Source organism: Ischnura elegans, chromosome 4, assembly GCF_921293095.1.
Source record: "Ischnura elegans chromosome 4, ioIscEleg1.1, whole genome shotgun sequence".
In the NCBI taxonomy this organism is placed as follows: Eukaryota; Metazoa; Arthropoda; class Insecta; order Odonata; family Coenagrionidae; genus Ischnura; species Ischnura elegans.
In genome coordinates this window covers 2502463-2528896 of record NC_060249.1, presented here as the reverse complement: position 1 = coordinate 2528896, position 26434 = coordinate 2502463, and positions in this window count along the sequence as shown.

Genomic DNA, 26434 nt, shown 5'->3' with positions numbered 1-26434 from the left:
CAATATATAACACAATATCTGGAAAGTCAGGAACGTTGGCGAACCTAACGCATTAATTGATGCGCCGAAGGCGCGATTATAGCTGTACCGGTGAACCCAATTCACCCTAACCAGCCAGGTTACATTAGAACAATTTTTGGGCGCAGTTGTTTGTGTTGTGAGGGTAGTGATTTGTTTGTGTGAGCAGAAACTTAAAACTATTGAGGAGGTAGATATTTACATTGGGATTAATTTAATACAATATTACATAATAACAGGTTATCTTTACCTTGATGATAAGGAGTTTGTTTTAATTTTGCTATGGATGATGAGGGTGGAGTTACTTTACTCTCTTTTTATACATATATAAATATTTTTTTTCTTTTGATTTTTATAATCTTTTATAATTTTTTTTTTTTATTTTTGTTTTCCATTTTTTTTTTAATGTTTTTATAATTTTTTTTATGTTTTCTTTTCTTTATATATATACTTTTTTCTTTTCTTTTCATATTATATTGTCATCATCAATTGTTAGATTAGATATGTCATTTTAAATACCTTTAATTAGAGTGAATGAATGACTAATTTTCTAGAAGAAAGACATAGGAAAGACTCATAGGCGAGTAATGAATTGAGGCAGTTTGTATGTAGTAGGGATTTTTGGGTTATAATCCCAGATGTATTGGAGAATTGTATTGTGGGTTGCCCCGAGTCTGGACTTGTTTATGGTTGGTCCTGTAGGAGTAGCAGTTGATTCAGGAGGAATTGTTTCTTTTCCACTTTTGAGTGGAGAGAGGAGAGGTGTGTGCTAATGTTACTGAACCACGTGAATAGTTCGTTGTCAGCAGGTTGGGGAATAGCGGATGGATCAAGTGGAGGGAATCCGTGATTGGTGGCGGCGGCGTATGAACGAGGTAGTGAGGGAGGAAGGGGAGTGGCTTGGTTGGTTGAGTTTGCAAGACGACGGGCTGCCATTGCAGCTTTTGCCGCTCGATGTTTTTCGCAGCCTCTGTAGCTAGCGGTGTGATCAGAAGAGCAGAGAGCGCATTTAGCTGGTTCCTTATCAGTTTTTGTGCATTCTGAAGACGCGTGGTCGCCTGCGCATTTCACACATTTGGGGGGAAGGCAGCAGTGGTTCTTGGTGTGACCTATGGCCTGACACCTATGACATTGAACGGGAATAGCTGGTTTTTTGAAGGTATCTATTTTAACGCCGAGACCGACGAGGTGATTGATTGCCATGAATTTAGCTGCGTCTATTGTGTGTTCTGTTATTACATGGACAACCTGTGTTGGGTATTTGGGGACTGAGGTATGGCCTTGGTCTCGCTGCCTTTGAGACGGTCGGGTGGAGAAGATTCTGGAGCATGAGATTACAGGGAATCCTAGATTTTGCAGATCTGTTAGTATTTCATTGTCATCAACTGAGGCAAAAGTACCTCGCAGAGAGAATTCTCTGCGCCTGTTTTCTTGCAGGCAGTATGTGCTGTAGGGGATATTTAGGTTGTTCAATGTTGCTTTGGCTGCAATGAAGTCGGCTACGTTAGAGCACTTGATAATTGCAGAAGAGTTCGATGTTGCGTGGGAGATTGGAGGAAATTGGCAATTTTTAATTAATTGGGCATGTAGAGCTGGCCATTTGGAAGTATCTGCTACTTGAATGGGAGGTATTTTCTGTTTTTTGTTGACTGCCATTGTTGAGTGAAGCTCATCTTGTGGGGTGGATGCATTGCAATCCATTAGATCGCCTGTTGTGGGGTTGACATTGGTGCATTGAGCGGCCATTGTGGTGTTTACCGTGTTAGGAGGTGTAAGCATGTGATTGGCAGGATTAGATTTGGTACCAGAGGGCGTTTTTGCTGACTTTTTCATTTTGGCCCTCTTAAGGGCCTCTACTGGAATGGCTTGTCCTAGGACCTCGGGAGTGGTATTGTTGGAATTGTCATTGTGTGGGGGTTCAGTTTCAATAATAATCTGGTAATTGGCCCTCTTAAGGGCCTCTACTGGAATGGCTTGTCCTAGGACCTCGGGAGTGGTATCGTTGGAGTTGTCATTGTGTGGGGGTTCAGTTTCAATAACAATCTGGTAATTGGTCCCCTTAAGGGCCGTGTCACTTATGGCTTGGTTAGGCACAGTGGTGGGAGTTTTTTGTCTTTGGGGTTTAGGTTCTTGGTTGGTGGTCGCTTTTGACTTAGAGTTGGACTTTTTGATCGTCGTTTTGTTGTTGACGTCTTTAATTTTGGCGCTGTCGCCATTGACTTGTGCCAGAGGGGCAAATTTGTTTTTGTCAGCAAATATGGGTGTGATTGTGATTTGCTTTCCGCGGTTGCGTGCGGAAGCCGACTGAAAGGTAGAGTCCAGACTCTGACAAGGGGCCTGCGCGGACCTCCTCTGGCTGGCCGGGTTTGCTGGTGGGTTTAGAGTGGTGGGTGTAGGAGCAGATGGTGACGCGGCCGGAACTGGGATGGCCGGAGTGGTGGAATTCGGGTTTAATGCTGATACCGAGTTGAAAATGGTCCCCAAAAGGTCCTGTCTGACGTCTGCCGGCAGTTTAGCGAGCAGTTCCTTTACTGTCCGCAGCAGGGCATTGGTGTCCTCGGCGGCTGAAGACGCAGAGCTCGTTGTGGCCGCCATGGACTCCATGGCGGCCTGATGGTAGCGTTGGGGAGGGCAGGGAGGGCTGTTTGGGTCCCTAATAAGTGGACCCGGCCGCTTTCCCCGGGGGTGCAATGGGCGATTCTAACGGCCCAGAAGCCCGGGTACTAACGGCCAGGAAGACCAAGGGAATTTGTCGCAGGTGAAAAGACGCCACCCGAAGGTGAGAACCGCGACGGCTACGCCCAAATTTAGGTACAGGCGCAGCCAGCCGCAGCCCTTCGGGCGCTCTTTTGGCGACTAGGGAGTAGGCGTTTAGCCGATTGCGTTGTCTTCTTCCCACAGGGGGTTGCGTGAAGTCCGCGGCCGGAGCAGTTGATGGCGCGGCTTCTTCTGAGGTTGCTTCTGCCCAAGGTCTCAGATCCGTTGTTACGTTGGCGAACAAAACTTGCGTTCCTTTTATAGCGGCGACACCTTCCGCGAAATATATAGGCAATTGTTCATCAAAGGGTTCGATATGTTCTAATTGTAATTGCGGCCCACTGAAAAGGTGTAGCGTCTGCGTATCCTATATTTAACGAACTCATTACCGTTTAATTGAGCTCGTTTCAAAGCAAGAGCAGTATTTGCATTCATCAATCAAGCTGTGCGCAAGTTGACGTCACGATACGAAAAACCGAAGGCTAGTCGTTGAGACGTCAACGCTAGCGAAGCATAAACAATGTAAATAAAAAATAACATTGAATAAAAAGCTAGCAATGAACTGTATAATCTTTTCTTTTTTGAAGAAGAACTACAACACGCATGCCCATGTTGGTGATTACTCACTCCCTGCCAAACACCTTGTGTTGGCTCTTAGGGTGTAGTCTAGATGTATTCCGTACTCGGTCACTCATTCATAGCGAGCGAACGAAGACTTGTGAGTGGGGGTGGGGGTGGAGATGAGGTCAGCTTCCACCAAAGTGAAGGGTTCAAATGAAGTCGTGGGGTGAGGAGGGTCACAATAAAACGTTTGCAGTCCGTAATGGTCGTCCGCTGACCACTTGCGAGGGATTTCCGCCGACGTGACAATTGAACTGCGACTCCTCATCCATCAATTCATAACAGACGCATCCGTCGACTCGATTTCGTCAAGTGTGTTTTGGGAGTGAAGTCCTGCTTCACACCCGATAGGCCTCACATCGACTGTCAGGAAACGATTAAGAAACGGAAGACACGTTCTCCGGTCGACATCGAAGACTATTCACGAAGCTAGGAAAGTGAAATTTTTCACTAATTTTGGCCGAGAAGCTACGTATTTCTATTTCCCCGCAGAGAGTGAAAGGGCTGTCATTCCTCGCTCTGACGTCGCGTCATGGTGAGCGTGCAAACGGAATTACTAAAGGCCTCGGCTGAATCACGATTTAAGAGATCGTGAGCAAATTTAGTTCCCGAAAGAATTACCTCTGGCCATCCAAGCCATGACCACTTCATAGTCTGATAAAGTTAAGTGGCATCCGGAGTCCCACAAGGAAGTGCAATGGGACTCATTGTCTTCGTTTTACAAACAAATGACCTATTCTCCCGAAATAGGAGTTAACTGCGTCAATTTGCTGATGACGCCGTCGCATATCGTGAAATTTGTGAATATTCTAGGAAATCCTCTCATAGGACCACATAAAACGTGCATGCGTGAAGCTAGGAATAGGAATTTCAGCAAAGAAGTTAGTGTTCATGAAGCAAGTGAAATGAAATTTTTTGGAAGGAATAGTGAAAGAGAGGCGGTATTTCGCACTCGAACGGACAGACCTCGAAAACGCATCGAGTTCCCGTCGCAAAAAGAATGAATCAGAGCACTGAATGAAATAAAAAGGAAGCCTATGCGATTCCTCAAAAATTGTTACATATATTTTACACGAATTACACATATATTTTACATGTATTTTACTTGGAGCCGCAAGTGACTCGGAATTTACGTCCCTTAGATTTCTTGAGCTGTTGAAAATATATAATAGTTTTCAGGGAGACAAAGCGAACATCATCTTACAACTCCCCAATACTTCCAGGTTGAACAGAAATGCAAAAATAAGAGAGATATTTTGCGAAACGGATAGATTTAGGAATTCGTAATTAGCGTGAAAAATCAATGACAATTAGATAAATACTGAAGGTGATTAGATAAATACTGAAAGAAATACTGATGGAGCGTAAATGTTGATTCAGGCAGCGAACGTCTTCTTGGCAGTCTTTCCATCCCACGAGCTGCTCACCACTGACCCCTGAATGCATCTCACGGGCGCCGTGGCTCTCGTAAATCGGGAGAGAGAAAATAAATTAAGAAACATCCCGAGGGCAGAGAATGGCTTCTCACCGCAAGAGACGACGCGAAGCCCTTCCGGAGGATTTTCAACGACGCGGTCGAGTTACGATGCGAAGCGGCGCGGCGGCTGGAGTCAATGCACTCAGTGCTCCCCTTCCTTACTCAGTGCTTGCTCCCTTTTGTCATGAGAAACGAAATCAGCTAAACCCTGTGTCACGCTCCCCTATCTGAGCCGTACCCTGAGTTGTCCCCTGGGAAGGAAAAGGGACGGACAGTCCAGTCAAAGGAATTAAAGTCCTATCGCCTTGATGGAGACTGGATGGGCTCCCTAATATGACGTGTCCCATTGTTGCAGAGACCCTAGGGTCGATATATATATCAGAGAGTGCGCCAGAGGGTACTTCAAGGAGTTAAACCACCAGACAGTGCTTGGATATACATACCCTACCAAAGCGCAATGCATTAAAAAAAGTTTAAAAAAGTAGAAGTAACAACATGAATTAAGATTCTAGGGAGTGGAGAGGGGCCATCTCTATGCGTTACATGTTCTCATATCATTTGGCGTCAAATAAATTGTAAGATAAGATAATGTTAAAAAAATATTGCTTATTCACCGAGTTGTTCTGATTTTGCTTTCACATTGACACATATTTATTTTGTATTTTTTTGGTAAAATGTGATTTCTCCAGGCAGTATTCATCTTTTTAATTTCGAAGTTAAGAATTTTAGCGAATTTTACGTTGAGGGAATATGTTTATTCAATTCCTCCATCCGTCTCTGTTAATCAATTGTGCATATGAAAATATCAAAGCATTCAATAACATTAACTTTAAAATGATGTGTATGTGCTAAAAGACCAAGAGTTCAAGACTATATTCAAAATACACCGTAATGACGGGGGTTTTAAGTAATTTACGCACCTGGGGAAAGGTAATTCAATCACTTAGGATTTTCTCAAGAAGCCTCCGTGAAGCGATATTGTCTAATTAATAAATAACACCGCCTGTTGGGCCTGGAAAATCAGAAAGAGAAAGAGGCCACCAACCCTATCCCTCAATGCGTAAAATTAACACGTCTTGAACAGCTTAGTACGATGAGTGGATCGAGTTTTATTGTTTTTTGTTATTAAATTTATTGATCAAAGAATATTTCAACGTTCGTGACGATTGAGCAAATTACTTCGGCAAAGTTCATTAATACACCACCATGCAAATTGCCTGAAAAGCGTGTGGTGGGGGGTGTCGGGACACATCCTTCAGCAAAGAAAAGAAAAGAACGAGCCCATTGGAGTCATTTGATCTCACAAAAGTCCCATTTCGCAAACGCTTAAGTCTTTAATTGTTCAAGGGAAAAACTAATGCCTTCTACTATCTTTTCGGTCAAATCAATTCGGAAAAATGTCTCTTAATAGTTTCAAAAATATACTATGCTTTGTACCTGAACACAGTGCCAAGAATGAATTTTCCAAACCAACATTTGGACGTAGAATCCGTAATTCTAATCGAATTTTGATTGCAGACGTTTTAAAACGTTCAGAAATTTAATACAAATATTTGTGTGGAGTATCAGTTCGGCAAAATTAATAGTTTCAAAAATATACTATGCATTGTACATGACACACAGAGCCAATAATGACTTTTCAAAACCAACAATTGGGCGTAGAATCTTAATTTCTATTCGGATTTTGATATGAGACGTTTTAATACGCTCAGAAAATTAATACAAATATTTGTGTGGATTATCAGTTCGGCAGAAATAATAGTCTCAAAAATATACTATGCTTTGTACCTGGCACACAGAGCCAAGAATGACTTTTCAAAACCAACATTTGGGCGTAGAATCCGTAATTCTATTCGGATTTTTAATGGAGACGTTTTACAACGTTCAGAAAATTATAAAAAATATTAGAGTGGATTATCTGTTTTAAAAATATACAGTATTTGTACCTGACACACAGTGCCAAGAATGTCTTATAAATACCAACATTTGGCTGTTAAATCCGTAATTTTAATCGGATTTTGATAGATGACCTTTTAAAATGTTCAAAAAAGTAATACAATTACTTGTGTGGAGTATCAATTCGACAGAATTAATAGTTTAAAAAATATACAATGATTTGTACATGACACACAGTGCCAAGATTGAATTTTGCTAGGCAACATTTGGGCGTAGAATTCGTAATTCTAAATGGAATTTCATGGAAGGCGTTTCAAAACATTCACAAAATTAATACAAATATTTGTGTGCAGTATCAGTTAGGCAGCATTAATAGTTTCAAAAATAAACTATGATTTGTACATGACACAAAGAGCCAATAATGACTTTTCAAAACCAACGATTCGGCGTAGAATCCATAAGTCTATTCGGATTTTGAATGGAGACCTTTTAAAACTTTGAGAAAATTAATACATATATATTGGAGTGGAGTATCACTTTGGCTGAATAAATAGTTTTAAAATATACTATGATTTGTATCTGACACAAAGTGTCAAGAATTACTTTTCCAAATCAACATTTGGGCGTAGAATCCGTAATTATAATCGGATTTTGATTAGTGACGTTTTTTTACGTTCAGAAAATTAATAAAAATATTTGTGTGGGGTATCAGTTCGGCAGAATTAATAGTTTCAAAAATATACTATGCTTTCTACCTGGCACACAGTGCCGAGAATGACATTTAAATACTAACATTTGTCTATAGAATCCGTATTTTTAATCTAATTTTGATAGATGACCTTTTAAAACGTTCAGACAATTAACACCAATATTTGTGTGGACTATCATCTCGGCAGAAGTAATAGTTTTAAAAATATACTATGATTTGTACATGACACACAGAGCCAAGATTGAATTTTGCAAAGCAACATTTGGGCATAGAATTCGTAATGTTAATCGGAATTTGATGGGAGTTGTTTTTGAACGTTCTTAAGATTAATACAAATATTTTTGTGCATCATCAGTTCGACAGAATTAATAGTTTCAAAAATACACTATGATTTGTACTTGACACACAGTGCCAAGAATGACTTTTCAAAACCAACATTTGGGCGTAGAATCCTAATTTCTATTTACGATTTTTATATGAGACATTTTAACACGCTCAGAAAATTAGTACAAACATTTGTGTAGAGTATCAGTTCGGCAGAATAAATAGTTTAAAAAATAGCTTTGATTTATGCTTGACACACAGTGAAAAACATGACGTTTCCAAACCAACACTTGGGCGTAGAATCCGTAATTCGAATCGGATTTTGATGGATTAAACGTTTAGAAACGTTCAAAAAATTAATAAAAATATTTGAGTGGAGCATCACTTTGGCAGAATTGATTGTTCTAAAAATATACAATATTTGTACCTGACACACAGTGCCAAGAATGACATTTAAATACTAATTTTTGTCTATAAAATCCGTATTTTTAATCGAATTTTGATAGATGACCTTTTAAAACGTTCAGACAATTAATACAAATATTTGTGTGGAGTATCAATTCGGCAGAAGTAATAGTTTTAAAAATATACTATGATTTGTACATGACACACAGAGCCAAGATTGAATTCTGCAAAGCAACATTTTGGCGTAGAATTCGTAATTTTAATCGGAATTTTATGGGAGGCGTTTTAAAACATTCACAAAATTAATACAAATATTTTGTATTAATTTTGTGAATTTCTGTGTGTCATGTACAAATCATAGTTTCAAAGATAAACTATGATTTTTACATGACACACAGTGCAAAAAATGACTTTTCAAATCAAAATTTGGGCGTTGTATCCGTAATTCAAATCGGATTAAGATGGGAAACGTTTTAAAACGTTCAGAAAATTATAACAAATATTTGAGTGGAGTATTATTTTGGTAGAATTAATATAACGCTTCTATCGGACTTGGAAATATAGTACGATTCTATCAGAATAAGACATTCTTCGCGTTTCTCTTAAATGTTTCTCTTCTTACTTGGTCCAATATCTATTCATTTCACTCAGGCCACAAGTGTACCCATAGTTTAGCAGTAGATAGGCCACAAACTCTCTTAATGATATAATTACTTTTCTTGCTGATATTAAATTAGTTTAACATTAGTAACGCAGGAATGTCTATTTCTTTGACCGGAATGAAATCGGTAGATAAAAATCCAAAAATAGAGGTGTTAGGAGACATACCGTAAGAGTAAGACTTCCAGTCCAGAAAAGGTTTTTAAAGAGCCAGGAATACCCTCATTCAATAAATGTACGGCACGCCGCAGATCACTCACCTGAAACGAAAAAAATGAATTAAATTAGTAATTAATAGAGACTCATAAATCACATAAAAATCACTGGCGTCAGTGTAGATTTCTCAAACAATTATCCCCCAAGACAGCTTCATCGCTTGAGCGTGGAGTTTTTCTGTGCTATTCTCTTTCATGAGATTTTCTTTCAAGATTCGTATTTCTCCGGTGTCTATTCCTTGACGGAAATATTAATTAATTAAGTTCACAAAATGCAAACCCAATTTGCAGGATTCGAAACCGTTACATAAAAAGACGCGTTACATAAAAAATTTTGGAACCTATTTATTTACAATTGCTTCTTCACATCATTCTCATTTAATAAATATAGTTTAGACGAGCTTCAAAAAATACTAGATGCAAGAGCATTTTCACTTCTTTAGGAGGCTACCCTGGCTCCAGACCCATTCGCATACGATGATCGTTGAAATCTTTTGAACAGCTCCACTTAGAGTTTGGTTTAAATCCCGCATTGCGAATGCCTTGCATTACAGTCTACAGTCCGTACCGTGACGATAATCATTAACCCCCCGGAATAACGAAGTCTTTACAGAATAGCAGGGAAAGGCAAGGGGATGAGCGATTGTTTGGTAACTGGAACGATCGACCGCTATCGCAAATGGCCCAGACAATCGAAGTTATAAATGCGCAATGATTGGAAATGCTGAAATGGAGCCTTAGGATCACTCACGGCGATTAATTATTCTCCTTTTTTTCGACTCTATCTTTTTAAGATCGCCAAATAACTGGTATCATTCATTACCACCGAAAGAAATTACATCGTCCATCCATATAAATATTTATTTAGATGAATGGGGATTTCATATGCAAATACCTCACCCTACATCATTACATCTTCAGATGCGTCTTTGTTTGTCCTTGATGCATTTATGCGCCATTCATCCACTTAAATAAGTATGTAATTAGATACTTAGATGATGCACCCGTTTACAAATACATTTTATGCAGAATCACAGATTCTTAAACACTTTTTTAAATTTATTAAAATGAACGTATCGTACCTAATGAACGTTTTCCTGAAGTCTTCTCGGGATGTACACCGTTTGATCGCCGGAATTAAATTTCCACCCTGTAAATCAACAGACGATGCATCCATCGTCATCAGCGGGTATTAATACTCTGTTGAGATGTAACAATTAGCAATCACAGTAACGAGGTCACTCCTGTTCGGTCGGGAAGATCTTGGGGATTGGGGTAAAAAAGATTCGTCCTATCATTTTTTTAGTCTCTTTCAAATGGGATTCCAAATATTGCTAAGTTTACACCACGTGTTCCTATTAACATTATTTTTTATGCCGGATTTTAATTTCCTCGTTAGCAAGCCTTCCCTAGGATTTGTTGGAACGGCTATTTAATTTAGCATCATCACATTTTCTTCGGTGGGCACTAATTTTTCTTTGTGCACCAAAAGCCGCATTGTCGGGCCTTCTAAGAATAAAATAGCTCCGATGCTATTGTTGGAAACTTTGGAAACATTTGTTCAGCGCAAGCAATCACAATAATGCCCAATAGTTATCCAATATACCAAATGGGCAATGATAACTGAAATAATTAAAGGGCAATATTGTGATTGGCTGCGTTCAATAAACGTTTTCAATCGAAGTGGAATTCACATTTTATCGTCTCAAAAATCTAACAGAGAAGTTGTTTCTTCGTGGTGGCTCATTTCAGGGGTTGTAAAGCTAAGGCACGGATGGGTAACACTATTTCCGGAGAAAAAGGCAATTCAGCGCCATAAAACTTACAGCCTGTATAAATGCCCTATCCGGGCAATATATCGACGATACTCTGAGGCTATAATAATTCCACGGATTCGTCCTATCGCCACGAGAAGCAATAAAGAATGTACAGACTGACTTGATACACTCGACTGAGGAAAAAAGTATAGACATGAAGCAAACATCACAGCCCGAGTAATCCCTCCACAGCTCCGTAAAAAAACAGTACACACAGCATGATTAAATAAAAAGAGAAGCAAAAAAAAATATCGAAGCCAAAAATGTTTATAGAATTGATAATATCCTTACCACCCACTTATTTATTATCACTTATGACGAGTTTTATTTTTTAATCTTTTTTCGACCAAAATTCACAATGCCCGCTTGAACGCGATATTGAAACCGGAGTCATTGGATAAAAAGGAAAGATTATTCTTCATTGAGCCACTCTCTTATAATTTTTAATTTAAAAAACGCGAAAATTGCCACCAACTTTTCATGAATTACTAACGAAACTGGTGAAGTCACACGTAATTTTCGGCTCATAAACCCGTTATGAGAGAAGCTATCATTGAAGGAAGAGTGTGCGAGATCCCACTCAGGCCTAAATAAAACAATGAACCACGAGAGGCCAATGCGTGAGGCCAAGGATTACCTACGATACGGTGACCCTCTCGGCAGAAGTTGGTGACGTGAAGTCGTCAAAGTATCTGGGAAAGGATTTAAGGCTGACGACTGTTCGCAGAGAATTCGCTCGAGGAGTATGTGTTACCTAAGTCGATAAAGAAAAAAATCTGGTGTCTTTTCGACAACATCTATAAAAATTGAAAATAAAATACTGGCCTAAAAGCCCATTGCTTTTTTAATCCCCTTAATAAAGTGGCACATGAAGTCAGATAAAATAAAAGCGTGGGTAAACGCAAAGGTTGTCTCGATAAGTAAGGGTAAACTCGATAAGGCTGTGCTAAGCCAGTGACAATTTATATTAATAACTGACGAATCGTGGGTTTAAATTCCAGAGGTCAGGGTAAATTCCTTATCTCGGGCTATCAACATTTCAAGGTATAGAATTTTTGATGGAATATTGGGCACTACACACAAAATTCGCTGGCTTGTAAATGACTGCACCTCCTTAGGTATGCACTACCCTTTATTTTCTGCAGAAGGTTTAATCAAAATTTTTTCAATAAGTCTCCTGTTTAGCCCACAAAGAAGTTTCAAACGAGAAGAAGCCGTCAGATATCTACTATGGTCGCGGAAGTGCACCGTAAAAGATGTTCGTACTAAAAGGGTGCATTATGTAAGAAACATGTTTTCGCAGTGCAGCACCGGCCAAAGATTTTCGGGACCAACTTTGATCTTTGTCGTAATGTTTTGATGAATTCCAACGCCTACAGCAAATCGCCGCAGCGAGTTATGGTTTGGATCTTGTAGCACTCTTCCTTAAGAGTGCTACAAGATCCAAACCCCCTGCCGTTCGATCGGCCTTTTTTCATAACGGATTACTCGCTTAGACCTTAGGCTATCATCTTGAAATCTTAGGCCTTGGTCAAAGTATATCATACAGCAACTTCGACCGAAAGAGGATTTCTTCAAAGCTTCGGAACACCATAGAGTGAAATTGATATTCTGTGAGGTAATTATTGAATGGATATTCATGGTGATGGTGCGCACCCTTGTCGGACCCCCCGTGAAATTTCACCTCTCACTCTTCTGCTATCTCGTGAGTTTCCCTTGTTGAACACTTTATTCCTTGGAGAGAACTGTTTAGTGAGGTAGCTTCGTACAGTTAAGGGGACGTATCACCGTCACCTCGAACTTACTTTGTTTTGCTGATAGAGAAACCAATGAAAACTTATGCTATCATCTTTAATTAATTATTCATGGTATTTGAAACAGCCCATAATCAACATTTTCGTGTACCTCGAAATAGAAAGATTTACTTGAGTGTTTTCTCAGATATAGTTATCATTATAGTATATAAGAAACGAGCAAGTCTTTAAGAAGGTTTTTTCCATGAGCTCTGAAATTTCTAGACAATAGCGTAAGTTTTAAAGCAGTTTTAAGTCGCAATGAATGACAAAATGCCATCTGTTCGAGAGGAAGGAACCGTTCTCCACCTTCACTTCACGATAGCATGCATCACACACATATGCACTCACAGAAAGCAATAAAATCGTCAACATCTCAAATTTGAAAATTTTACCTCGGTATTTTCTAAGGGGAAATTTTTTTTATATTTGAGGAAGAGCAGTGGAATACCACAAAATACGGCCTAAATGCGACCAGTCGACATAAGGGGCATACGTCAGCCTTCGCGAGATCCGTACGTAGGTCTTGTGGAGCAGTTACAATTTCAATCACAAGAGGGAACAGATGTCCCTGCGGAAGACCCGGAATCGGACACGGGTGTAGTGCGTCTGCTGTAGAAAAAGGGTGGGTCTCTTTGATGGGGTGTAGGCGCGTTGGGAGAGTGAGTCAAAGGCCATCTCCCACCCTCAAGGGGAAGAGTCGCAGCGGAGGTAGGTGCTTGGGGCATTCGTAGTGACTCCGGGTGGGTGGGAATGGAAATCGATAGAGAGGGAAATGAATGGCGGGAAGAGGGAGGAATCGAAGGGGAGGCGGAGGAGAAGGTGGAAATGGAAATAATGGCCGTGAAATTCCGCTCCAAACGACAGCAGCGACACCAACGGATATCACAGCGAACCGAGGATTACGCACTCGGCCAATGAATGCGCTGCCACCCAAGGCGCATTTCAATAGGGTAGTTTCCTTCATCAAAGAAAACGAAAGGCATTGATTGCGATTCGTTACTCACCATTAGTGTGTTCTTAATATACAAATTATTTGGTTTTAGAAATTCCAGTTTAGACGAATGGCAATGGTCAATTTTAACCGCATTTGAAAAATGCCAGATTGACGCCCATGCGATGCCACTACACGTGACGTCACAGGGATCTAGTTTCTATACGAGTAGATAGGAGTTTTACATCGTCTGAGATTACCAATGCATGCATGAGGCACAGAGCTCAGGGAAAAATTTCTTAATAATCACCTATTAAAACTGCCTAAGGTCGGAAAGTTTCATTCGTTTGATAAGGTATTAACAATCCTTATTTAAGCCAAGCGCTACCTAATAGCAGGGTACCTACTCTGCTGCCTGCTAGCAGCCTGCATCGTATCAGCGCTCGAAGACTCGCCCCAAGGTCACCTCACACGACGGAAGCGGGAACCAGAATGACGTCACGCGGGGTTTACCCATCATTCCTACTTAGCCGTCGCGATTTCACGCGCTTGAAATTTTTCACTTTTCATTTAATCGCGAAAAATAGATATCGTGATTTATAAATCTAAAAGCGTGAAATGCGTACTCTAGGAGTAATAATCTTTCGATTTAGGCAATAAAAAAATACTAGGAAACCACCCTATTGCTTTGCTCAAGTCGCCACTCGCGTCGTGCGAGGCAGAGAGCGATCCGAATTCCACTTTAGTGGGTATCTTTTTTATTAGGGCTACTAGCCTACATTCATACATTGGTGGTCGTATGTATTTTCCACGGCATACGCTGCGAGTGCCAATAATAGTTGGCAAATATAATAATTGGATCGCTTTCCGCGCGTCGGTTCGTTGCGGACATTTTTGTCAACAGATAAAATATTGAGCGGAGTGGCGACAGGAATCAATTTTCAATGTGAAAGCGTCCTCCAAGTGATACAACGAAAAGGAAAAAAAGTAGAAGTAGGGAAAAGATTCATCAAAACTAATATCTGGAGCATATGTGTGGGGATCAGATTGGATTGGTGCCCCATGGAGTTATTCATGCCATTCAAATTCCGGCAGAGCTAGAAATGGTTTAAAGCGAGTGGCCAAAGACAACAGCAAAGTGGTTGTTGAAACTTGATTGATGTAGCCGACTACCCCGAAACTTTAACGGATTCCAAATATGTCCGCAATGCGGCGAAATGAAATCCACGGATTACATAATCTTTTAATATAAATTTCTGTTAAGAGGTCTCATTTCATCTTGTTTCCCCGCGAAATTCGGGCCACTCTGCTGTCAGCGACGCGAGGGACGACTTCTGTCTTCAACTCATTCAAATGCACTGTAGCGGACAGCACACCTGGTGGCTGACTGGAGAAAACTCCATTGTTGTCTCCAATGATAGTACCACGGGAAAACGCGAAGAAACAGGAAAATATCATCAAAACTAATACCTTGACATGTTTGGGTAATCGGTAGATAGAGTTTCCCACTTCGTGGACCCTGGTTTATATCCTGGAGTTGGCAGAGATTTTTCAGGCATTACCCTATCCAAGAGTTAAGTGGATGGCATTTTACACCGTCCGGACGGTGTAAAATGGACGCGTGGACGCACGTGGACGCGTCCGTCGGATGGGACGTTAAACCGTGGTCTCCTTTCAGCCAGGTTTCGGCTACTAACGGCTTTTCATCCACCCTTCCTCGGCTTTAGTAATGACTTAATTAATTTAAAAAAAAATGATCACCATTATAATATACCATCAAATACCATCCCTGGATATTATTCTTTCTATGGAGTTGAGCACTAAAACGTCATTAAAAAGGTCTGCGAGGAAAGAAAGCATGAGAAACACAAAATCAATTGCAATCGATGAGGCAGAAAAGGATATAAGCGACGCGATGGGATGTGAAATCACGCATTCAATGTTGGCCAACACAAGTCGAGGGATGACTGAGAATGATTGGACGGATGGAAGTAATTGTTGCGTTGGAGTGGGGGAGAGGGGAGGACCATCTGCGACAAACCCTTCTTAAAATCCTCTCCACTCACTTGTTGTGACAACCCTCGCCAGGGATGCAATTGAGCTTCAAACAAATGAGAGACGCGCACGCCGATCATTGCAGAGGCAGAATGTGAGCAGCCGATCCAATTTGACGAAGCCAAACAGCGGATAGCCATCAAGGAGGGCGGACGTCGACAATACAGCTCCTATTGTTGACAGGCGGAGCCTAAAGTCCACCATATTGTCCTACCTCGGACGAAGCAAACATACACAGACTCTTGCGTTGAATACGGCCCTGAAAACTCCATATGGATTTATGGAAATACTTTATCAATATGAACCAAAAAAGATAAATAATTTTACTTTTGGTCAAAGGTAGGTACCTAATAATTATCGATGATATTGATCAATTTGGGCAGGAATTTTACAATTGCTTCATCAGAAACGTCCGTGTTGGTATCAGTGTGGAGATAAATTTAATGCCTTTAATTGCCGATTTAGAGAAAAAATAGCAAAAAATCATTTGCACGGACTAAATAGTAATTAGATTCCAGTAATTACCCATGCCTCAATGGAAAACGGCGTTCATGGAAGAATGTAGCGCGGATATCATGTGGTGATATCAGCGCAAAAATCAGCGCGAAGGATTTTGAAATGGTGGAAAAAATGAGCGAGGAACTTTGGAACGGACAGTGTTGTATTCATTGCGCATTGCAATCGTGTTTTGTTATTTTTAACCGCGAATCGTTGAATGAGACACATTTTAATAAAAATATCGAGGATATAGCATTGGATTGGGATGTAAATTCCGCATAAGAAATGGATGCGATGATTAGAAGCGGCTCGACTCAATTTAAATACTGAATATATGCGACGCTTTGATGTTGGAATGGTATTTGGAGGAGGCGGCCGACTACTGAGATCATTTGCGCCATGAGGGAAGGTAAGGAAGGGTGGAGAGAGAAACCCGGCGTCGGCATTAGCCTGCTCTTAACGAGAGGCACCGAGGGGCCCACGGCTTAACGTCCCATCCGACGGACGAAGTGTTGCGCTTGAAATGTACTCCACATAGTATTCAAGCAGGGATCGGGCGTGTTTCTGAAAATTCTCTGCACCGCCGGGATTTGAACCCGAGCCCACAGGGTGGGAAGCCAACACTCTAGCCACCACACCAACCCGATTCCCGCTCTTTGCTGTTGTAGTTCTGCAGAGGAACACCAAAAAAGAAGACACTTTGTACTTTGCGCACTTATTTTAATACTCGGCAGCCAGTTTTCACGTTTCAAAGTACAAAGTGCTCTTATTTTAGCATGCATAACGAATTTTCGAGTACTCGTACATCCCTCCTGTATTCTACCATCGCCTCGCCTGCCTCATGCCTCATTCATGCCTCGCCCACACGCGCACGACATCAACACGTCTAGCACCTTATTGGACACGCCCTCTTTCGCACGCATCACGCTTCGTGTGCATTCAAAGCCATCCTGAAATTTGAAAGACATTAGACATGTAACTGCGTAATCCTGATTCAAACTTCCAAGTGTAATGCAATCGCAGTACTGTTTGTTGCTTACAATGCAACTTGTTCCGCGAATTTACATATATTTACAAACTTTACTCAACAGAGAAGCCTCAATGTAGAATGGTGTAGCCTGCGCTACTCAGAAGACACAACTGCATTAGCCACATGGTTTAGATTTTTTACCTTCCTCCCCCTAAAAGTCTTTCGATAATTCATGAAGGTCACAAACGAAGGCCACTTCTGCCACAAATTGTACTATTGAAGGTAAATTTGCAGGTTGCCAGAGTATAACAAATATCGACATTTTTAAAATGATTAATGGAGGTCCGGGATGCAGATTGCAAAAAACAGCGGGCCGAGAACAGACCCCTGTGGGACATCACGTTTAATGGCCAGCCATGAGGACAAGCATATCCATGAGGGAAAACATTCTCCTAGACTGGGCATCGAACCGCGGACCTTTGGCTTACCGGGCCACTGCGCCTTCCAATCACCACGCCCATTTTGTGATGCAATTGAAGCATTAGTCCGTCTTCAATTATGAAGATGAATTGCACGAGAAGGTGGAGATTTGAAATCTCTTTCCTTCCAGAGGAATAAGAGGGGAAGAGAGGGGGTGGTCAACTTATAAATATATACACTTGGAGAGGAAGAGAGCAAATAACTTTCATTCGATCAAAAGTATTTCTCCTGTATCCGGAGACATTTGTCAGGTTGAATACCGAAGAAAGCGGATACCCAAGGTAATTTGATTTGGCCAGCTACAAAATAATAATGATTAAATTCTCCACGAATATTTTCTTGAGCTAAGCCGTGTCCATTCGGTCTTTAATTTAATTAAAAACTTAATGTGCTTAAAATATGACAAATTGACCACAGAAATATGCTTCATTCGAATTTGACATCCACGCAAACATTCACATCCTTATTTAACTCCATTTCCCGTGAAACTTTAAAAAGTGATAGCGCATAAAACTGACCATAAGTTTTTCAGATTTTTAGACAAGGTTTTTAAAATGTTAGACCTCCATCAGATAAAAACTGAAAACACCCTCTTTTCACGAAGGCAAATACTTTAAATAAGTATTACTGCAGCAATTCCAACGAATATCGATGTAATCTCGGATAAAGACCCTGTGATCGATTGTCTTCACAAGCACAAAGCCTGTTCGCAAGGGTTCTCATCCGAGGCAGGTCAAAAGAGTCAGCAAGCGAATAAGGGTCGACCACCTCCTACTTCGATCCCTTTGACAGTCGAGCGGTGAAATGGAAGAAGCGAAAGTTACCCGCCCCTCCTTGAGACTTTGGTCAATTATTCTCTCTTCTTGCAGCCAAGAAGTTGGATTCGCCTTCGAAAGTGGACTACGAGGGAACACGCGCCGCGAATAGGAACGCCCTGGGGAACACCCGGAAAATAAGTGTGCCATCCTCAGACATCCGCAATCAAAGTTATTAAACCTTTCTTCGTTTCATTTTGAGCAAAAGTACCTGACCTCACGTTTAAGATCATCGTAACATTTTAATTCATATCGCCAAAAATCTTCATTTCCCAATCCGTGGCGTAGATCGTACACAACCTTTTTTGTAAGTAAAGAGTTTTCACAGGCTTCATCTGGCGGAGGTTTAGCATATTAAAAATAAACTCACAGGCAATTTTTCTCAAAGGGTTTGATAACACAACCGGTTTCTGTACATTTCCACCACAACTACCTATGCACACGACACGATTAACTTCATGGTTATCGGCTGTTTTTTGTCCACTATTTTTTTATAAATTTTCCAGTCAGTTTTATTAATATACCATACCGGGACTTGAAGATACATGGATCGAGCAGATTATTAAAAAATGCAGTAGATTCAAGTTAATCGTTATTTTCTCATGTCTCCGACATCCAACGAGTTTTCAAACAGAATGAAAATCCATGAATACATACAAAGATCTTCCATAGGAATGGCAATGAAGACGCCTGACTCCGACGGATGAGTATACAAACGATCAGCAGACAATTCCAACGAAACTGTAAAAGTCTACAAAGATATGAATACACGCGGAATCAACCGTTACCATCAAAAAGGTCGTAAAAATAGAGTGGTTACGATTGACCCGGTTATACCACGTATTGGATTATATTCCGTCTGAAACCACAGGTCCGCTTGCGATCAATATTGAATTTTAAGGTAATATTTGATTATTTCATGAATGTATTATTAGAATTCATTAGTACAATGAATCATTTTCATCATAATTTATCCATTATTTAAATTTGTGATTTTTTTTAAAGACGTTTTTACCATTTTGGGGTTTTCATAAGGTTTTCGGCGAAATTCGTATTTGTGCGCCGCGGCGTCCAACGAACGACGAAAAAAACCGAACGAAAACAAAAAAATCAAAATTCGGTGTCGCAAACAAAGCGCACGTTTATTCTTTGGATCCACACTATAGAGGATTATGAGAAGGACGCATTACAAGGGACTCTGCGGGACTAAGTGGAATAAAAAAACACCATAAATTTAAGTCAAAATAACTGGCAATAAACAACCTCCGCCATATTGCTGGAATCTTTCTTATTTTATCATTAAGATAAAATTATTGAAAACCCAGTATTTGTAAGGAAAATAATGGTGCATCAAAACAGTGCGATATTTTTTCTATAAGTAAAACATTGAAGTTCAGCAGCAGCCTAACAGTGGAAATTTTTCAGGAAAAATCGAAGGTTGGAGTTTCGCAAAATTTGTTCAATTTGTTCGACCCGATACAAATCGTTCAGTGCCGACAAAGGGAAATCATAAATGCGTCACGTTTTGCACGAATTATTTCAAAATTTCCACGCGAGGTCTCAACTTCATAGCTCAAAAAATACCTTTTCGAGGCTTGGCAGCTTTTTTGCGATTTTAGCCCACTGCGTGCCGTTTTAATCCCATTACGCTGCTCCCGGTCGTAAAAATCAACTCGCCCCAACCACGAACTATCGCACATTTCTCCATTTAAACGCACTTTGCAAGAGCAAGTCCTCCTTTCTCCAGATCCTCATCCACCGCTGCAAATCCCCACGACCGGATCCCCATTATACGCGGATTAACGCTGGACTCGCTCGCTGCACTTGTTAACGCATCTCTAAATGGGATGAGGAAAACGAAACGCGCAAGAAGGGAAGATACCTAGTTAAGAAGGTTCCCTCGTCGCCAATTAAACGCTAATAAACGCTAAATCTGAGCTCAAAAAGAAGCGAATTGGCTTACGTAAACTAAATCAATTTATTCACAAAATGGCTCACATTTTGATGAAATATTCTAGGGACATATAGAAAAGGTAACAATGCAATAGGGTAGTTTCCTTCATCAAAGAAAACGAAATGCATCGATTGCTATTCGTAACCCATCATTGGGGTTTTCATAATAAACAAATTATTTGGTTTTAAAAATCCCAGTTTAGGCGAATGGCAATGGTCAATTTTAACCTCATTTGAAAAAGGCCAGATTGGCGCCCATGCGATGCCACTCCACGTGACGTCACAGGGACCTAGTTTCTACACTAGAGGATGTCCTATCCTATTTTACATCGTCTGAGATTACCAATGCATGCATGAGTAACAGAGCTCAGGGAAATATCTCTTAATAATCACCTATTAAAATTGTCTAAGGTCGGAAAGTTTTCTTCGTTTGATAAGGTATTAACAATCCTTATTTAAGCCAAGCGCTACCTAATAGCAGGGTACCTACTCTGCTGCCTGCTAGCAGCCTGCATCGTATCAGCGCTCGAAGCCTCGCCCCAAGGTCACCTCACACGACGGAAGCGGGAACCAGAATGACGTCACGCGGGGTTTACCCATCATTCCTACTTAGCCGTCGCGTTTTCCCGCGCTTGAAAATTTTCACTTTTCGTTTTTCGCGAAACATAGATATCGTCATTCGAAAATCTAAGAGCGTGGAATGCGTACTCCAGGAGTAATAATCTTTCGATTTAGGCAATAAAAATGTAATAGGAAACCACCCTATTGGCCATAAATTGAGACATCATAGCTTGATGAAACAACCTTCGAGGGACAAGTGGATGCAGTGGCGGCTCGTGCTATAGGTTCACTGGTTCAGTGAACCCCCAAAATAAATTGCTGCTTTGACATTTACCTAAACGGAAACATAGAATATCTGTAGCTGTACGATTTTATTAGTTAAAAAATACAATTGTAAAAAAATTGCCAAAGTATTAATTGCAACTTGATATTCTGATTACAGCAAGAATCTCAACTCTCGGCTCAGCTTTCGAGAGTGAGGATGGGAAAGTGTCATTTTGAGAGGTTGGTGATTCGAGTTTAAAAAATATCAAATTTCATGCAACTTCTTTATTTCATGAAGTCCCTGCGAGGAAAAATCTCGAGGTGGAGACGCCATTGAGCCTGCCTCATATATAGGTGTTTGTGAATTTGCAATTGCCTAAATCGTGTGTAGGTACATCAAATTAAATATGCTGGGGTTCTATTACCATTAAAAACTAAGTATAAAATATTTCAATATGCAAGCATTTGTAGGCTGCTAGTGAATTCACAAAAACTTAAATAAAATAATATCATTCCTTATTTTTCCTTTTCCATAGTACAACTTTTATAAAACGACAATCCATAGTAAACTAAATTAATTGCATAAAAATATAATTGTAGATACTTATTTTCAAATAACTAAATATTTTTCAAAGCAACCAAATTGGGATCAAAATAGCTTTAAAATAGTTTTTTAAGCTCTAAAAATTTTTCCTCATTGCTCATGTATTTACAACATTGTTTCCGGCTGAAATGCAAGTCATTTCGACGTAGGCCGCCCGATAAGTAGCAAAGGCATAAAGGCCGCTTTACACGGTGAATGATCATTCGAAAGATCTTTCGAAAGATCATTCGAATGACCATCATTCACCGTGTATAACGGAAATTTTCTGCATTCGAATGATCATTCGAATGAAATTTCAGGCCTGTTCCAATTTTCTTGAATGATTTCCGTGAATGATATGAGCGCACGGCGTCCATCTTGCCATTGGCATCCACCTCGGAATTTTAATATTATATATAAAAACTTTGGAAGCATAGTAACCCATGAAATAGCTCAAATAATCAATATGTACTTCGAGAGAACATAAATTCACAAACATCAACTGTCTAAAGTGGGTAATTCGGAAATAACATTTCGGATATTTAATGAATAAAAACGTTGTTTTTCTCCTCGATTACGTGTATATTTTGTTTAATTTACAATTATTAAACTACATTTCATAATTGGAGCGCTTAAGTTTCGGGTCAGAGTCCCAATTGATCACACAATATCTGTTTATTCGGTGAACACATTCCAGCCAACACGAGCCGCTACGTTATCATAGCTCACCTATGAGATCACAATATTGCCTATCTCTAATCATTCAAGGAACTCACCCGAAAGAAACTTCGAGCATGTCCTAATTTGCTTGAATGATTCCGTGAATGATATGAGCGCATGGCGTCCATCTTGCCATTAGCACCACCTCGGAATTTTAAGATCATATATATAAAGTTTGGAAGCATAGTAACTCATGCGATAGCTCAAATCATTAATATTGACTTTGAAAGAAAGTAAATTCACAAATGCACAAATCATTTGTGCATCATGAAGGAGTTTCGCCATGTTACGCCAACCACCATCGCATTTAAATTCACAAACATCATTCCTCTAAATAGGGTAATTCGGAAAAAACATTCCCGATTTTTAAAGATTAAAAACGTCGTTTTTCTCCTCGATTGCGTCTATATTTTGTTTGATTTACAATAATCAAACTATATTTAATGATTTGAACGCTAAAGTTTGGGGTGATACTCCCAATTAATGACAAAATATCTGTTTATTCGGTGAACACATTCCAGCCAAAACGAGCCGTGACATCATATTGGACCACCTTGGAAGTCACAATCTCACAGGGTCACCTATAAGTCAAGGGGCAAACTCCATAAGTTAGCCGAGTTAGCCCATGAATGTCACAGTCCACTTTCTTCCCCTACATCGATATTTAAAGTACAGTGAATTCTCTGTGGTGAATAATTTAGGTTCTCATAAAGCCTTTAACTGTAATTGAGCGCAATATCCCACAAAATATCTAGAGAGCATTCATAGCTTTACGGTAATAGGGAAGTAGCAAGCAATGAGATAACACAGAGCCAACTTCATTGCAGAAAGTATGAGGATGCTGAAGCGCACTCCTTCGAAAATAGAGCAAGTCCCTTCCTTTTTTCCTCTTCCCGGTACCTGTCTTCTCTCGCACAGAAATGACCTTTGCTCGATTGCATTGTGAAGGCTGAGTACCCGAAGGGACCCCAAACATAAAAACTCCTTGTCGACCGGCCTTCTCCCTAGTGGAGCTTTTGCTTTAAGCTTATTGTGTTTTTTTTATTTGTGCTGGGCGCTGCGGCGTCAATACGGGGCTCGTCTCCAAAAGGTAGGATTTTTCTGAGCGAGAAACAACGTGCAGTTTTGCCCCTAATTATTTTTTCACGCACTTTATAATTTACTGAATCGGAGGGGAAAAGACCTTGGGTAGCCATTTCAAGAGTAAGTTTCCTTATGATCATGTTCTAGAGCGTACTATCTTGAAGTATATCATTGTTGCTCTACAGCGAAAACAACTTATTATGTACTTCGTTACGGGATCACAAAACGCTCGATTTATTGAAGTGGTTTTCCGCTATTATTAGGTACCGTTATAATTCCTCTGATTACTTGATACGTCATACCCCACGGAAAGTAAAAGCAATACAAAAGTATATTGAAGCGCACATATAAACGAAGCATTCCGTCGTCTGCGACTCCCAAAACAAATCATGTGGTCAGAAGCGGTCGGAAATATCGTTAGAATCGAGATACACTATCGATAGTCGCACCAGTGCGCATCATTTCTGCGCAGAAAATTCGCCGAAATCATTCACCGTGTATAGCGGTACCGGCGAATGAATTTCATTCGAATGATCTTTCGAAAGATCATTCACCGTGTAAAGCGGCCTTAAACTGCTCCTCAACTCACCCGCGGAAAAAGAAAGGTTGAATACATGAATGGAAGCGGCGCGCCGGGTTAAATACGAGTTGCATATCATAAACATCATGACACCCCTTGAATGGAAACGAAAACAGCATGTGGGTAGTGCAGATCAGATACTTGGGCAATCGGAAAAGTAAACCAGAAAAAGCTTGAATCGTTCGAGACGTGTTGCTGGCGGAGGATGGATCGGATCAAATTCATAGGGACGGGAGGGAGAGAAACGAGGAGAGTTGTAATCTGATGAGGATAGGATGAGAGAGGTGATTGTGGACAACACTGTGGTCTTTACTTTAACAGGAAAATCCTCCAAAATCGTTGGCACATTAATGGCTGATGCCGGGTTTCGCTAGTCAGTGGGGCCTTTCCGCTTCTATAGCCGTATGGTGTTTTACCATGTCCTATTCCAACCCTATCCCTATCCCAGAGGCTCCGACGGGCTCCCATCGCGGCGCCTCTTTCCTTTTTCCTTCCCATCCAAACCTCTCCCCGGGAGCGCCGGCGTATAAGTCTTTGAAGGCCTGGTTACACGGTGCATTAACCCGTACGGGTTAATGTATGAATGCGTGTCTGTTTGCATGTCCGAATTCATGGACGTTTTCGTGAACGAGGAGCATGAATGAGCGGTTACACGGTAAATGCGTTCGCACAAGTTTTCACACATTTTCTCGTAACGCGAGGCGTTTAGTTTTTGTTTATTCCCTTTACAGTGCGCAAAATTTAAATGTGAAAACAGTATCATTAGGAAGCAGACGACACCTACCAGAAAATAATTCCCTTTTCGTTGTTTCCTGTAGGTCCAGGAAATTTCACATACTGGTAATATATTTGCGCTGCCGTGTAAACAGTGGTTTTCATTGTAGTTGCCGAAGTTGTTTCATTTCGTGCCAGTAATATTTATTTATATTTAATATTTATCGTTATCGCTCGCTTAATGCTATATCTCAATAGTACTCTATTTATTTCAAACCGTTATCAAAGTTAATACTAAGGCGGAAAATTTGTAGACGCATCTTGTTTTTAAGCCGTGTTTACCAGACATTTTTCTGTCATCTGTCTCACTGAGTGTAGATGGTGTATGAGAGTAGATATTTTTAATACTTTGTTCTACTTTTGTCCGGGATGGTTATAAGTTAAGAAGATATTTGCTGTTGATGGGAAAGATGTTGGTTTAGAGGTCTTGTCGATTTATGAACTTGCGTAATGTGAGTCGTATTTTTGTGGTGGCCAGCGCATTCCCACCTCGGATGTATAAAAGGTAGAATTGTCGTTAATTCGTATGATATAAATTATGTTTAAATGTGTTCTATAAGTCGTATAATAGCCATTGTATTTCACAAATGTCGTGTTGAAAACTCTGTGACAACCTCATCGAATGTTTTGTTCCGGCATAATAGAACCAATAAGATACCATAGGCATAAACTTAGTATGTCCGGCATACATACAGGGATAATCTATACGAATATTAGTGTAGATGCAAATGGTGAGTTTGTGGTAGGATTCAAGCACTTACGATACAGTACAAATGAACAAATACGCGTAAAGAGTTACTGAATAGCCAAGACTGCCGTGGAATAGCCCTGCAGATGACAACTAAATGTGTCGTTTCCCACCAGGTGGCTCTGTTATCAACTTGTGCGAATGCATGAACGAAATTAGAACAGGTTCTATTTTCCGTTCACGCGTTCATGCATTTGTACATTCACGGTTGGTTACACGGTGAATTTTTCCGTTCATTCTCGCGTTCATACATTTAGACATTAACCCGTGCGGGTTAATGCACCGTGTAACCAGGCCTTGAGACTTGGTTCCCGATCCCGGTGCGTTGCATCCCCCTCAGAGGAGTCCTGATCTCTCTTGTGGTCAGCACGCCTCACCCATGGGTCCCATGGGTATTCGGATGTAGGCCATGTGATAATGCGATGAAATTACGTGAGAAACACAATGGAGGAAAATACACACAAATGGAGAAATAAAAAAAGAAAGAGGAATATCGGGGAAGTGTTGTATTTGCTTGGGAGGAGGGTTGCAGCATGTCGGATCGTACCACTATGAATGAATTGATCACAAACATTCACCTGCATGGACCACATAAAACAGCTTAGGCTGTAGATATTTCTACATGATTTCAAATTAATTGGTAATGGTAGCTTTCGAAGTCGCCCAAACGGGCGTGTAACCTTTGACACTTTTTCTACTTGCTTCTTGGCTGGGAAAGGTTCGC